A 17,324-nucleotide genomic window follows, 5' to 3' on the forward strand; every position below is an offset into this window, starting at 1 on the left:
CTATTTATCGCTTGCGAAATACTCTTTAGATACTATGTAGTCGACAGATAAATGCAAGGAGTAAAAATATAATTTTAACAGTAGATTAATTGGTACGAAGCAGGTTAAAGATAAAATTTTATGTATAAAATAGACTTGCCTACAAAATATGGTATTAATTAAGTTATTAATATGAATGTAGGAAAAACAGAGTCAATTGCAAATACTCAGTTCATAAAAATGTTTTCTTTGAAATTTTAAGTGAGCATTTTAAAAGGAGAACTGTTGCATGTATTGAAACCACAAACATACTTCTGGCGAATCGAGCTTTGCTAATCTTAATAATTAAGGAAAACCACAATAGCTACCTTAGCTAGCCTTAAGCATAAACGTTTACTAGATTTTCTTAGATCATTTACGTACCTACATTACTACTAATAACTATTTTCACCAGGTATAGGGGAAGAGTAGACGGTATTTATACAAAGAGTGTTTCTTTTGAGATGACGTCAGATAGAAAGGTAATGAAGAAGAAGAAATGTTACGTCAATCCCAAATAAAATAATAGCAAGGAAAGGAGCTAAGGAATGATGGCGTACTATTTTCACCTGTCTGAAACAATGCGACAAATAAGTATAACTGTTAAAAATAAGAAAGTCATAGAAAACTGTTAAAAATAAATAAAGGTATCAATATCAATAGTCATCGTATGTATTATTCTATATAGGTAGGTAATAGTTTATTTCACACTTATTTGCTGTAAAATACCGTTACAAGCATAAATTTGATATCCGGTAAACTATTGTATTTTGCCACAAATCTAATATGACAAGGTGAGTAGAGGTCAAGTCAAATAGGACCAAAAGAAAAAACAAGAGACAAATGCACAAAACTAGTGAAATACTCAAAAGAATGGACTTAATTATAAACTACGTTATTATAACCGACCCTGAAGCTACTTTCCGTGCTTAAATACTTGGATTTGAAGGCTAAGAATATTAGAAAATTCTTGAAAATAAAATGCTCTACCTATAATGCTGATCATTCGTAAGGAACCTATCTTCTGCTAGAGATTGATTTTGGAGTTGGAAAAAAGTTCCCCCGGTCTCCACTTCCTGCATAGACCGAAGATTTGGTACTGTTCTTCATTTCCTGATCGTTAACCTAATTGACCGACAATATCCTAAAAAGAACACCACCCTTCCATGTTATCATCATCTATCTGTATTTAACTAAACACATCACACAGATATGCATTCATATAAATCTTTAACCTAGAATAACTCCTGATAGAACGTAAGTAACCAGTAAATGAGCAAAGCTGAGACAATTGCATCAATGTTTAAAGTAATCCGGATTACGAAGTGTGGCGAATGCGTGACAACTGTTACGTCACGTGACACCTGCTCAAGGCACTCGAAAATAGTTGCTCAACTAAACGTATGTCATGTAATAGGGTGCCTGAAAGTGTATTGTCTAGGACTGATTAGCTAATACCAATGTTGTTATAGATAGTTTTAAATAGGCGGATGGTAGAGAAAATAGAAGGAAAAATAAAAATTCTTGCATTAGCTTCGATCCAGATCCGATAAGACAAAATGCTGCATAATTAAGAGCTGCGAATTTTACCATATAGGAGATTATAGTTTGTATAGTACAAAGGTTGTAGGTATAAAGTTAACAACAAACTACGTGCGCCAATTAATTACTCTTACAATAAAAAGCTTTTAAAATCTATACCTGTCCAAAGTTCTTTATGTGACAGTTTTAACTTGTAAGGTTTTGACAGATTTATACCTCAGTCTAGACCTCAAGGTGTAAGGAAATTGACTACAGAGGTCGTGTTATTCAGAAAGCTAAGGAGCATTGACATTGATTGTCGATTCAGACATAATTTTTGACCAGTTCATATGACACAGTCGAGGGCAACCCTTGACCAATTAAAATATACGATGATTCGCAATAATATGGATTATAAATGATGGTCTGCTTAGTCAATGAGTAAAATGTAAGGACAATGTGGGTTCTGTCATTTTAATTCTGGAGTAAATAGGATAAATATAGTAAAGAAGAAATTATATAAATCGATGGAAAGAAAATGGAAAAAACGCATTATTTTATAAACACGGTAAGAAGTCACACAAAATACCAATAAATTACAAATTGGACCACAATAATTACGACAATACAGCCAGTAACATCTGTCATCCTGACATTGACATTTTGCTCAAGATGGCGGCCGGCGCCCAGGTGATCCCGCGCCCTCTTACGTGACCACCCTCGTGTGACAGTGGAAGGTTAAGCTAGTGCCGAGCAGTGGCCTTTGTTAATTTTTGTATCGGAATCTGGATGGACTACTTTCGAAACGTAGTGACCCAAATTTTTATGCCTGACGCGCAATGTAAATCAATTCTTGCAGTCGCGTGTGAGTTCGGTTTTGATATTTTTTAGTATTCCGTAACGGTACTAAAGAAACTTTTTAGTGATAAATGTCATCCGTTTATTGATACTTTACTTTATTTTATGGATATTGGATGATATGATTTTGTTAAGAAAAGGTCAGCGTTTAATGGCAGGCCTGAATTGCATCATTTTGTGTGCACCTGTGGCAAAAGAAACAAGTATTGTGGGTGCAACGTACCAATCTCAAAAGAAAACGAAAGTTCGTAGTAGGCATCTACATTGTGAACAACATTTAATATGAATGAACACAAGGCAAGAACAATAACACTTTTACAGATGACGACATTTTACTTCCTTTTTCAAAACTATAATTTATTGGTAAAAATGTTTGTAAGTTTCCCATAAATATATAAATTTAACCTCCTTGATACGGAACGAAAATATTTCGTTTTACTTACTGCTAACTGGTTGCATATTCAGGCTTCAGTTGTCTTAAATTGTTTATGCTAATGAACGCAATTAAAATAAAGTTTAATTACAATGTAAACACTATTTTTATGCATATCTGTCACTTCGCAACTAAAACATGAACGACGTAAGTTTATACCGAATATATTTCACAATTTTGAATAATCTTTTGAAATTATTAATCTGAAATAAGTACAAACCTTTAATTTTTTTTTATTAAAACTTAAAGGCATAATTTGACTTGACTTGAATGAATAGTAAAGTGTAAATCAATGCTAAGCAGAAAATTTAATTGATAGGCATGTAAGCTTTCCTTTATATAAGGCTGGAGCTTTTGTTTTACAAAGTTTGAGTATTTAGCGGTGTGACAGCACAAAACTACAACTTAAAATAAAAAGTAAATGAGTCATAACTTGCACAATACTGTTACAAATACGAAATAATAATACATCGCGACAATAACAACAACAAAGTAGGTATATTGATAAAGTTATTGCCATAAAGTTAAAAAATATAAAATCAATTAAGAAACCTCATAATATAAATAAAGGCGGGCAACCAAGCAACCTAGACATAAAAATCTTGCACAAATAAATCGACGATGTACGAATTCAATAAAAGGAAACATGTTTACATATTAACGCGTATGACTTACAAAACCGTAAGGTGTGTTCTTAATTGTGTAGTAAAGTAAACAGGGCCTGGGGCTAGTAAAGTCACAAAATTAATATTTTCATTTTAAAGAACAGGCATAAAATGATGAATGACGTCAATGGTTTACTTCATTTCATTTGCCTTATGCAAGTATTAACCGGATTTAAAATAAGCAAAGATTTGGACAAAGGTTTGTCCAGATTAAGGTATTCGTTTTTTTTAACCAATTTCGAAATAAGAAATTTAATATTAGTGTCATAGGGGGTTTCACAAATATTAAAGTCTCACGCACCAAGACAACCAGACAGAAGCATTCGTAGATCACTCAATTACTTGTCCTACGCGAGTATGGAACCCGTGACACGTCTCGTAAAGTGTCCACTCAGTTATCAACGCCGTCTTTTTGTGTTCTGTGATTCGTATCCACAATATTCTGAATCATGAGTAATGTTAAACACCGTTAAAGATATTATAATTGCACCCCTTTGTCATCGATGTGTCACGGCACGCCCACTTGATTCAATAGACCTTGAGTTTGTGGATTATGAGAGCCTTCACGATTGGTCACCCAATTTTAAGTGGTTGTCCAGATACTTATACGTTAGTAATTGTAGTATGCTGTTGTTACAATACTGTAATGTGACACTACCGGACTTAATCCAACGAAATCCCTTTTACGGAATTTTCCACTCCACCAGAATTCTTCGCAACTGAAAACTCTCACCCAATGCATCCTCTGCTGTGAGATCCTGAAATGACCTGACCCATGAGAACTACTTCGACAAAGTTATCTCCTACGGGAACCTTCTTCCTCGATAACCGGTTCTCACGGGGACTTTTCCTCTTGAAGATTTTACCTCGGGAACTCTGTCACCGCACCCTTACGTAACGAAACCTTTTCCAACCAAATCTCTGTGAGGGGAAAACTTCCCAGGAGAACTCTCTAATGTAAGAATCTTCTCCTACTCGAAATTTATCTCCGGAACTCTCTCCCGTATGACCCCTTTCCATCTTATTCCGATATATCTTTTGAATGGTAAAATTTTGAGTAAAACATAAGGATATACCAACAAAATGTTGCTTACTGTCGTAATACCTTGGACCCTACCTGCAGCCTCCTTGCTTACCGGATTTACTTAGCACCGTAGGTGTGTTCATTTATCACAGACGTCAAATCTCCAACCATTAAATAAGGTATAGTATAGGATTTGAATGGCGAGCAAACGCGGGTATTTCAGACATTCTTGTTGATTTCAAATGGTCTTTGTTTAAAATGTTGCAATGATTTATCACATTTGGAGTTAAGCGATATAATGAATCATGTAGTATTAACTCAGGTATTGAATCTGATAATTTATGCAATTATTTTCTATTTTGTTGATGGTCTGCTCTATCTGATCTTGTTGACGTCTTGGGTGGCATGCGCTAAAATATCAGTCTTTGAGACCCGCCGTTTTCGCGATTCGGTTTGGCAATCTCTTCGTCGCCATTCCTTAAGATATAGTTTTATTTAATATTATTTATCGATTGGAGATATAAGGGTTATGTTTACCTAATTATAATTTAGGTGTTGCATACAGTTCGAAATACACTTTCTTGCATTTTAATTAAATAATTATGCATGCGATGCAAATTGCCCGTCGAACACATATGTTATCCTTGCTTGCTAAATCTATTGAGATATGTTTCGTTGCTATAAATATGTATCAAGTTTGCGGTTTTCCAATTAAACAATATTTTATGAGTAATTTACTGAACGCTTTTGCGGTTGGCAGCGTGGCTAATTAAAAGCTTAGGTAAGATTAAACAAGAGTAGTCCTTTGGAAGTAAATAACATAGTTCAATTTCGCATACACAATTTTAAACTTGACTAACATTTAGTCTAATTGCTTATTAGATTTCGAGTAAACTTTTGGGATCTTGGGAAACTGTGAAAATAGATCACACAGTTTTAAGTACTTAAAAGAAACCATCAAATATCGTACTTTGCCGAAATAATAGGTACAGTGATCTCAACTTTTTGGCAACATGATCAACAGTCAAATTCTACGATGCGATGATAATAACATATAAGTTAAAAGCAAAGTCTAATCAAAAATCTGCACAATCCACAAATCTAGGCATAATGTACTCAAAATACTTGGAGTTGCGACATTTTGGATCAGTGTTTGCTGGAATAGCCGCCATACTTGTTACGTCATACGCAGAAATATGCTAATTATTGTGCAGGAGAACAAGTTACGAAGTATTGGTTCCTGGAAGTTAATGTAATGAGTCAGTCCACTCTACCGAATTTATAATAGCGAGTTATTGCCGTTGCAAAATCTGGAATGTTCCCCGGTGACTGGGATCGGAGAATGTACAACTAAACTCGTCCGTGCAGTCCCGGCTAAGAATAGGACTGTCCCTTATCTTCCCGTGGGTGTCGTAAAAGGCGACTAAGGGATACATTGGCCAAATATGTAGATAATGTGCCAACGGAATCAAGGTCAGAGAAGGAAAACTCGAAAGAAACCCTGTGCCAACCCGTCTAGCCAGCGTGGCACCAGTAGGCTAAATACCTCCATGAAGAACGCACCAGGAACCAGGCCCCTAGTCCCCGGCAGCCCCACTAGTCCTGGCCACGGTAGCAGCCAGATAAACGGTGGGGCAGGGGGTGCTAAGAATCTCCGGCAGACGCCAGGCTACCACCCCAACCGACCACTGGCCCTGGTAACACATAACGTGCGCACTTTGAGGACAGACGAGAAACTGGTTGAACTGGAAGAAGTATTGAGCAAGTTGTGTTGGGACGTAATAGGTTTGTCGGAAATCCGTAGAGAGGGTGAGGATACGATAACCTTACAGTCCGGTCACTTGTTCTACTTCCGGGAAGGAGACAGAAAGTCCCAAGGTGGTGTCGGGTTCATCGTCCACAAGTCTCTCAAGAACAACATTGTGTCCATCGGAAGTGTGTCGAACAGGGTAGCGTACCTTATACTCAGAATATCCAAGCGGTATTCGCTGAAGGTCATACAGGTCTACGCCCCTACAAGTACACATTCTGATGATGAGGTGGAAGCTGTGTATGAGGACGTAAGTAGAGCCATACACAACACCAAAACACAATATACTGTTGTTATGGGAGATTTCAATGCAAGGCTGGGCTGTAGAAGTGATGGTGAATTGAAAGTGGGGCAATTTGGTTATGGGCAGAGGAACTCCAGGGGACAGAGGCTGGCCGACTTTCTGGAAAAAGAAGGACTCTATATGATGAATTCTTTTTTCCAGAAGCCGCCTCACAGGAAATGGACCTGGATGAGTCCCGACGGTTTGACCAAAAATGAGATAGACTTCATCATGAGCAACAAAAAACAGATATTCAATGATGTCTCTGTGATCAATATGGTTAAAACCGGAAGCGATCACCGCATTGTGAGAGGCACATTGAATATCAATGTTCAACTCGAAAGATCGCGTCTGATGAAGTCTACGCTCCGACCGTCTATTGCACATATCGAAAACCCCGAGAACTTTCAACTCGAATTAGCAAATCGCTTCGAATGGCTAGACAGCTGCGCATCGGTGGACGATTTGAATAGCAGGCTGGTAGACACTGTCCGTACGATTGGGGCTAAGTATTTCAAGCCCAACCGTAAAAATAAACCTCAAAAACTATCCGACCACACCCGGAATCTCATGGCTAGTCGACGTTCTATGACGCTCCAAACTTCTGAGGACGCAGAGTCATATAGGCAGCTCAATAGACAGATCTCAAAGTCCTTGCGACGCGATATTCGCTCCTTTAATACGCAGCATATTAAGGAGACGATTGAGCGGAACCAAGGCTCCAAAGTCTTTTCAAGAGACATGTCTATTGGGCAAAGCCAGCTGACGAAGCTGAAGACAGAGGATGGACGCGTAACGTCTGATAAGTCAGAGATACTACGGGAGATAGAGAGGTTCTATGGACAGTTGTATACCTCGGTCTCAGTTGAGCCACCTGGCTCGGAGGGAGACCCAAGAGCCAAGCTAACCCGACACTACACCGAAGACATCCCGGACATCAGCCTGTACGAGATTAGGATAGCTCTCAAGCAGCTTAAAAACAACAAGGCGCCGGGCAAAGATGGAATCACCACAGAGCTTCTGAAAGCGGGCGGATTGCCGGTACTGAAAGTCCTTCAGAAGCTTTTTAGTTCCACCTTGCTCGAGGGCAGAACGCCGGAGGCGTGGAACGGGGGTGTTGTGGTACTTTTCTTCAAGAAAGGTGACAAGACCTTGTTGAAGAACTACAGGCCCATAACACTGCTGAGTCACGTCTATAAGTTGTTTTCGAGAGTTATCACGAATCGTCTTGAACGCAGGCTCGATGACTTCCAGCCTACCGAACAAGCCGGTTTCCGAAAAGGCTATAGTACCATAGACCACATACATACGCTGCGGCAGGTTATACAGAAGACCGAAGAGTATAATCGGCCACTTTGCTTGGCGTTTGTGGACTATGAGAAAGCCTTCGATTCCGTCGAAATTTGGGCAGTCCTTAGGTCTCTCCAGCGGTGCCGTATTGACTATCGGTACGTCGAAGTGTTGAAGTGTTTGTATAGTAACGCCACCATGTCAGTCCGAGTACAGGAGCATTGCACGAAGGAAATCCCTTTAAAAAGAGGAGTACGACAGGGAGATGTCATATCTCCGAAACTGTTCACAGCTGCTCTAGAGGATTCCTTCAAGCTTCTGGAATGGAAAGGACGAGGCATTAATATAAATGGCGAATACATCACTCACCTTCGGTTTGCCGACGACATCGTGGTCATGGCAGAATCGCTGGAAGAACTAGGGCAAATGCTCGGAGACCTCAACAGAGTATCACAACAAGTGGGTCTCAAAATGAACATGGAAAAAACTAAAATTATGTCCAACGTCCATGTTAGACCCACCACAGTCACTGTTGAGAACTGTGCTCTTGAAGTTGTACACGAATACATTTATCTAGGACTGGCAGTCCAGTTAGGTAAGTACAACTTCGAGAGAGAGGTCAGTAGACGGATCCAACTCGGCTGGGCAGCGTTCGGTAAATTGCACAACGTTTTCTCGTCCAAAATACCTCAGTGCCTTAAAACAAAGGTGTACAACCAGTGTGTGTTACCAGTGATGACTTACGGCTCTGAGACGTGGTGCTTCACGAAGGGACTTTTCCACAGGCTCAAAGTCGCTCAGCGAGCTATGGAGAGGGCTATGCTCGGCATTTCTCTGCGGGATCGAATCAGAAATGAGGAGATCCGTAGACGAACGAAAGTCGCCGATATAGCCCGTAGGATTAGCAAGCTGAAGTGGCAATGGGCGGGCCACATAGCGCGAAGATCGGACGGCCGATGGGGCAGAAAAGTTCTGGAGTGGAGACCACGTACCACCAAGCGCAGTGTGGGACGGCCACCTGCCAGATGGACCGACGACCTGGTTAAAACCGCTGGGTTCCGTTGGATGCAGGTGGCAACGAACCGGTCGCGCTGGAGAAATTATGGAGAGGCCTACGTCCAGCAGTGGACTGCTATGGGCTGACATGATGATGATGATGATGACAACTAAACTTAATTATTATTAAATTAATGGATAAAGGCAAAACTTTTTTTGGTAATAAATAAAAGCTTTTTTTGGTAAAAAATCTTAGTTGAGTATTTTATTTTTAACTTATTTTTACGAAATAAGGCAGCAACTGCGACGGGAAAGACAGCAAAGAAACAGGCTAATAATTTTATTTGTACAGATAAAAAATATATTCAACTAGGTGATCTTATTCACCACACAAATATATATAAGCATAATATGTGCTTGACGAACCCCATGTAGCACAAACGTTAGAAATGAAGTGAAAATACATTTTAATTATATAAATGTTTATGTTCTTTTCTGAAAAAAATATTCATAGTAAGAAGGTATTTGGGAAGCAAAACTACTTAGTAGTATTTAGCCATTTCGATCTCAGCAGGTGTAACCCAACATTTAGCTGATGTTGCAACAGCACATGTATGAATTTCTCAAATAGATAGCGTTTCTTTGAGCGATCTTGTCATTTAAGTAGAGCGGTGTTGTGCAAAATCGCAGGTGTACTCTATGAGAGCCGGTTTAGTAAGCGTGGTTCAAGCTGTGAGAAGACGACTTATCATATGGACCTAAGGTATCGTCGCATAACACTGTTTGTACGAGTATAAGTCAATGGTAATTGGACACAGGCCTCAGTTGAACCAAAATCCCCGCATCCAGGAGTACAATATGTTTCTTTACTTGATTTTATTTATTAGTCGCGGTATAATCGTTATAACTAACATGTTGTTAAAAATATGTTTGGGTCACCGTGCGTGTCTTTACGTAGAATAACTCATAGGATAAATGTTTGGGAAATACTAATAAGTTTTCTTTATAAATTTACGATTATTTGACTATTGTGGCCTGTTGGTTTCGATTCCCATCCAAAACACATGTTTGTATTATCATCCGTAGTATGTATCTATTCAAGCCGTATATTAAACAGTTGTTTAGCACTCCTACTGCAAGATACAGTTTTAGGCTGGATTGGTTTGAGTGAAAGTTAAAGAAAAAGAGTTTATACTAGATAAGTGAAGTACTAAACCTTCAAACCTCGTCGCTTATAACTTCTACCACTCTTTAGGATTTAGTTAATCTAAGTAGTGAGTATGGTAAGTGCTCTGTTTATACTGACCACAACTCGTCAAGGTTAATAAGAGACCTTTTGTTTTGAGTCTTGCTAAATGAATGTGACACTTAGAATAAATGAAGTGCAAATGTGTGGGCAATGTGCATGTATTTATTTAGATATGAGAATATACATGTACTGATGTTACGTTACTTAAGTGAATAGCAGTACCTAAGTATTACTGTTTACCGATTTCAAAATTCCAACTTTATAAGGATGGTGATGAAGCATAGGTATGATGGGTACATTTGGTGTTTTTATTATATTTAGTCCATAAGACCATATTAGTAGCTCAGATTCCCAATCAACCCAAAAAACATACTTGTCTATCAAGAAAAACGTGACACCGAGACGATTAAATGGAATATTGTCATGGCTTAGAAGCTTAGAGCTTTGGGCATAATTACTTTTCAAATAGAGCAATGACGTTTAAAGAAACTTGAAACATGTAATTAGTGATACACTTGAACTTTAGCAGAAAGGCTAAGACAGTGATGTCATGCTGCAATATCAACTATATCTTTCCGGAACTAATCTAGATAGATTGCATAATTTTACACAATAGTCTACTTGTTCTTATTTATTAATTTAATATACAGTTTTTAGGGATTATCCGAAAGGGTAACCGCGGCCCCGGTATACGAAAGTCAAAGAAAAGAACATGGTCGGTTTTAGTACGGAAAAGTCTGACTCTCTTCCGCTAAGGCAAAGCCGGAAGAGCAGTTTCATGATTTCCCATCCGAAAAAAGGGTATAACTACTTTTACAATTACTAATCTTTTCATAATAATAATTTGTGGAACAGGACGTCAAATCCAATGAGCGCTAGGACACCTGGAGTGACTAAAGTCCTGCGGACACATCTTCAATTCTTGAATTTGTACTGTTGGAATATGACGGCACACTCACATGGTATAACGTGGCTGACAATCGGAGTATCTTAAGCAGCAAATCGTTTTTTCCCATTGTCGCGAAATGTCGAAGTAAAATCTATACCATTACCAGCCTGTTTATTGACACCGATAGCTGAGAGAAAAGACATGTATATGTTAGTATTTCACTACAATCAGTGCTATTCCATCAGATTTTGCAGCACTTATAGTTTTAGAAACAGCATTAGGGTTACAGTCCCTACATTCGCTGAAGCACTCAATATATCAATGCACTTTTAAAATAATTTCTCGACCCAATAAAAATTCCGAGGCAGAAACGTCACAATCTTTAACCTTTTCAACAAATTAACCATTTTGACCTGCATACTTAAGACGGTGATACATATAAAACACATTAAAGTGCAATTTCGTCTATGGGTCGTAAATAAATGTTGACAGGTGAGTATGCGAAAAAAAATACTTGAACTGCTTGTATATTTTGAAATAAAGAAAGTACCTATTTTATTCGGGATTACCCGACTTGTCTTAGACTCTGCCGAAAACTTAATAATAGCTAACTCGATAAATATGGGTGAATAAACCGTTGCATAATTTAATAATGAATGCTCACGAAAGTAACTATAAAAGAAAGTACTTATATTTTAATTTATTATACTAACGAGAGGACATTTTTGATTGCTTCAATTGCCACAAACACTAATATCAAAATTATTGCAACGATTTAAACACCTCACTATCAATTAATTGTTGGCAATAATTTTTAACATCAGCTATAATATGTCAATTGAAAAACTAGAATGTACATAACATAGTATTTGTTGTCCCCCCTCTATGCTAATCTCTATTTCACATTTTAAGGACTGTAGTCCGCCTACACATTCTCTCACATATTTGGGTACAACAAGTTTTTATTGCAAGTAATCTGATCAAATCATAACAAACAAAGAAAACCGCGACCAAACTACATAATTTGCTCCATATAATATGACATTTAATATAATAAAACAGTTTCATTACATCCGTTTTACATAGTAAAACCATTTTGTTAACCAACCCACCTTGCCAGTCTTATCGATAATAAATAATCGCAAGTTCGTCTCGATAAATTTAAAATCGAGTAGCTTGTTTAACCTTGATTGCTGACTTAAATTTAATGGATGACGCCTACAAGTAAAGCAAATCACTTTACATAAAACAGAAATGTTGAGGACCAATTATTTCAATTGATATGACTTAATCGATTTGTTTACTATTATAGAGCAATCTTTGTATGGCGATGACGGAGGTTGATTGTCTTTATTCGTCGAGTTTGACGTCATTGTACACATGATTTATTAAATCTTTTGGTTAATTAGAGTTGTCCATTTTTTTTCTTAAAACGACATATTTTACGATCGGAAACGTTAAGGTTTTCTGATATTTCGATCGTAATTTTCTTCGATAGCATTCTAATGTTGCTAGCGCCTAGTCGCGCCTAGTCACGTTCCAAAAACAGAAAATTCATATGTGGAACCAAAAAAACCAAAGTAGCTGTCACGTAGGTCGTCTATTTTCTATTTACGGCCAGTATGACACAGTGCCGCTCGTACTCAGATTACACAATCATATCCTACGATCGCTACCCGTCTTACATCTCACCTTACCATATAATCTACAACACTCAGGTACATATAGAACAATAACAGCTGTATTCCCACGTTCAGACGGATGTGGGCGTCGGACCTTGAAGAAATATGTAACAGAAATTAAAAGAACTCAGACCACATGACGTTACAAGGATCCGGGAACGAATTGTGGCTTCACGATGCCATTCGATTTGCACTTGAACTGTTTCGCTGCATTGTAATTAATATTTCACGTAGATATCGCTAAATATCGTTCTCGTCTGTGATTTTTTTTCTAACCTTTTTGCTACACACTGTTTTTACTGTTTTTATCATGGCTTTCTGTCAAACATTGGCGCCAAGCCCATTTGCTTGATCATTTTTTGCTAGATAATTTAAATTAGTTGATATTATTTTACACACTTTTAAAAGGAAGTTAATATTATAGATCACAACAAAATCTTTATTAATAAGGTATTTTAATTACTGCAGTAATTATCAATACCGCTCTGCGACAGTAAAAAAGGTTAAATTCTTTTTGCTCTACGTAACCCGACACTAGATATCAGACTCATCAGAAGGGTACTTGTGATCTAGATTCATTTGAAACCACATAACTGTGATCTTAAATGGCAATTAAATGTCATGAATGAAAAAATACGAAACAAAGAAAGAACCTTACTGATATCCCGCCAGTGTGCCACAGAAAGAGTGCGTTGTGTTAGTGCGACGGTTTAGTCTATGCATCGTGCAAATCAGACATTTTCATATTCCCACGTTGTACCTCGGCTAGTAAAGAGCTTATGAGAATTTAGCGAACAGAAAAGGTTTCATGTGAAAGACTACACGTTCTATTCAAAACTCTCACCGTACACTTCGTTTAATATTGACTGCGGAACGTGGCAAAAATGCAGAACATCAAAGTCTTTTCATCGAATTTTTGATGTTTCAGACAACATTACTATCATTATATTGAAATAAACATTAGTAAAGCCACGTCATACCTAATGGTGAATCAGAATTGTGGTTCTCAGTTGCTAGTTATAACTACCGGTTAGTGTCAGCTTGTCAATCATAACAAGAGCATAAGCAACTAAAAATAACACCAAAACATTTTATTTATTCATCAGTATTATGTACTTCATTAGGTTATTATGTTTTTTGTGGTTAAATGGGTCACGTTTATCTGCAAATGCAGTAATATTTATAACACTTCCCTTGCGTACACCAAGGAGTCCAGGTAGTCGGCGCTAGCGTTACAGTTTGCCCCCGACATAAGGTTCGAAGAAGAATTCCTATGGTTGTAGCCAGTAGGAGTTCGGCACTGCTTCACTTTCCCTACTGAGAAGTTAGTCTGACTCATGGCCATTTGCAGGGATCGATAAACTCAGAGGAAATCATAAGGGTCCAATAGGATTTCCACCGGGTCACAAAAAGGCCTCCTAAACTTGCCGATTCTATTTTCATGATTGCGGGATTTATAACAACATAATTCGTATAAGGTTGTTCCTTGATGGAACAACGTAATAATATAATAAATACATATAATACATAAAATATATATAATCCCGCGAAAGTGTGGGGGGCGAGGCTTCTTAAACGCCAAGACCCTTCATAATCGCGAGATATGTAACCTCAGGGAGTACTTCCTCCGAATGGACGTGGGGATGCATCGAGATGTTGTGGCAGTGGATAAGGCCTTCACTCCGCTCTCTCTAGGCAAAGAGAACTGGCGCAAACCTGTCGTACTAAGCGTCAAAGACCGCAAAGATGTATGGCAAAGCAAGGAGCTACACGGACGCTATTATCGGACTCTTCATGGAGCCGATGTAGATTTCCTAGCGTCCGTGGCCTGGCTACGCTTCGGTGATCTTTTTGGTGAAACCGAAGGGTTTGTTTGTGCAATTATGGATGAAGTTATCTTGACAAATAACTACCGGAAATATATAATTAAGGATGGTACAGTTGACATCTGTCGGGCATGTCACTGCCCCGGTGAATCCTTGAGGCATATAGTTTCGGGTTGTTCTCGTCTTGCTAACGGCGAATACTTGCACAGACATAACCAAGTGGCCAGGATTATCCATCAGCAGCTTGCTTTGAAGTACAAACTTGTGGAATCTGAGGTGCCGTACTATAGGTATGTTCCCGACCCAGTTCTCGAAAATGGTCATGTCACATTGTACTGGGATCGATCTATCATCACTGACCGGACTATTGTAGCCAATAAGCCTGATATAGTGGTGATAGATCGATCAGAACGTCGAGCAATGATTGTTGATGTCACCATCCCCCATGACGAGAACCTCGTGAAAGCGGAAAAAGAAAAACAAATGAAATATTTGGATTTAGCTCACGAGGTTGTCGACTTGTGGGAGGTGGACTCGGCAATCATTGTCCCGATAGTCGCGAGTGTCAATGGCTTGATAGCCAAGAGCCTCGACCAACACCTTATGAGGCTCTCGTTGGGCGTCTGGGTCAAGGGTTTGATTCAGAGAGCGGTACTTCTGGACACGGCGCGCATCGTGAGGAGGTTCCTCTCTCTGGAGCCCTGACCACCGGCAGCTTGGGCCCTGTTCCCGTTGCCGGTTGGACGCTATTTTTTATATTTTTAAATGTATGTTGTTTTTTTTATATATATTTAAAAATGTAATTTATATGTATTTAAATGAAATAAAGGAAATAATAAATACAAAACATAAATTGTGCTTTTAAAATAAATCAATCAAATGAACTCAACAAAAGCTTTATGATTGATAGTTATACAACAGTTAAAGATAATTATAGTAATCCAAACACTTTACACTAAAAGGATATCATTGAACTCTCAGAGTGGTGTGTGGGCGTTTTCATTTGATTGGGTCCGGTCATGAAGGTTGTGTTATGTCTGTTCTTCTCGGAATATCATGGAATTGCCAACAACTTTGTGTGCCTGTGTTCAGATTCCTCAGTTAGAACACTAAGAACCCTTCACCTTCATCTTTATTAGACCATATCACAATTTAAAGCCGGACTAACCAAAACCATCGAAAAATGGGCTTATCTAAAGCTTTAGTGTAACAAGTACTTAGCATAATAAATATTTACATAAAAATGTAGTTTGTACAGCATACAGCATGTGGCTTGACAGCTCGTGAAAACCCCTTGACACAAGGATGTTTTTTTTTAAACGGGTGATTTTTTTTAATTGATACGATTTAAACTTCAAATAATTAACACACACATTACGAAAGAGGGTAGAAGGCGTATTTATTACGTGAACAGTAGATAATACTCCTTATCAGACAAGTCATTTATATTACAGGAGTCTGACATTCTATGATTTAAAGCAGACTGGTTTGATTCAGTTTGGTGCTAGACCGGCGGGTCACGAACTGACAAAGCGCAAGGCTAGACCAAGATCTGATACTATTGTTGTATTCACTTTGTTAATTGTTACCTACCTAAATGTGGTGCATATCGTTAGTCAACTAAGCTTTGCTTGTCAAGTCCGATCTTAATCATAAGCGAAATCTGTTTTTTTTTTAATTTAAATTTTGTTTTTAATCTGTTAGATGTAACATTAAAAAAGCACTGTTACCATTTCAGAATCGATACCATTATTAAAAACAATTTAAACATGTTTTCAAAATGGTGAGCGGTTTTAACTCCATTATTTTTAGGGGTAGGTAAGAATGCTATTAACATTATCTATACGACAAGGAACATGCATGTAATAAAAAAATAAAAGTAAAACCGTGTGCAAAAACTAGTGTTAAGTGTAAGTTAAACAGTGGGCGAGACCCGAGTCACGCCTCGTCAAGGCATTATCTGATAACGCAGGCCATTTGAGGCGTCCATTTGTCAAGTTTGATCGTACAGACAGCAAAACCATGTCAAGAAGAAAATGTAAGTATATTTTATTTCAAATAAATTTAATATTTGGGAAATTTAGACATGAAGACTTGCTTAAGTATGTAGGTTAAACTTTATGTAACGTGGTTTCAATAAGCGCCCTTGAATATGAAGAATTAGTGCTATTAGTTGGAGAGAAGGTTGGATTTTTATCTACTTAATAGACTTAAACTTAACTTTAAACTTATTGATGGAATATTTATAACTTTAACTCAGGATATCATAATTATGTAGACATACCTACTTACTTTATTAGTAAATCCTTTTTTCCTTACGTTTTTAAAAACTCACTTTCTTGTTTTTCAGGGTAGCTTCAAACCCGATAACATTGCAATTCACAACTAAATCAACGGCCGGACCGATTTTGATAAAATTTGAATGGAAATAAAAGCGTGGATATCTAGATTTTTAAATTTATTTTTTTTTCTAATAAAATCACATACCTTAAATCATATATGATATAATTTTCACAATTATTTTCATTCGCTTAAACACCACTCATTTTACATTAACGTTACAATAAACAAACACCCTTACCGACTCCACCTACAATAGTCAACAGGTATGTCCCACCGTGCACCGTGTGTGACCCGGGCCGAAGGTCACGCACCGACCTTGCCACTCACGCGCACGCGATAACCACACGGAGCGATACGATCGCTGATCTAGATAGATGGCGTGTTGCAATTTGCTCTGCGACTTTTATATGTATAATATATTTATCAGTTGTTTTGTT

The sequence above is a fragment of the Trichoplusia ni genome, chromosome 6 (genome assembly GCF_003590095.1).
Source record: "Trichoplusia ni isolate ovarian cell line Hi5 chromosome 6, tn1, whole genome shotgun sequence".
NCBI classification, from domain to species: domain Eukaryota; kingdom Metazoa; phylum Arthropoda; class Insecta; order Lepidoptera; family Noctuidae; genus Trichoplusia; species Trichoplusia ni.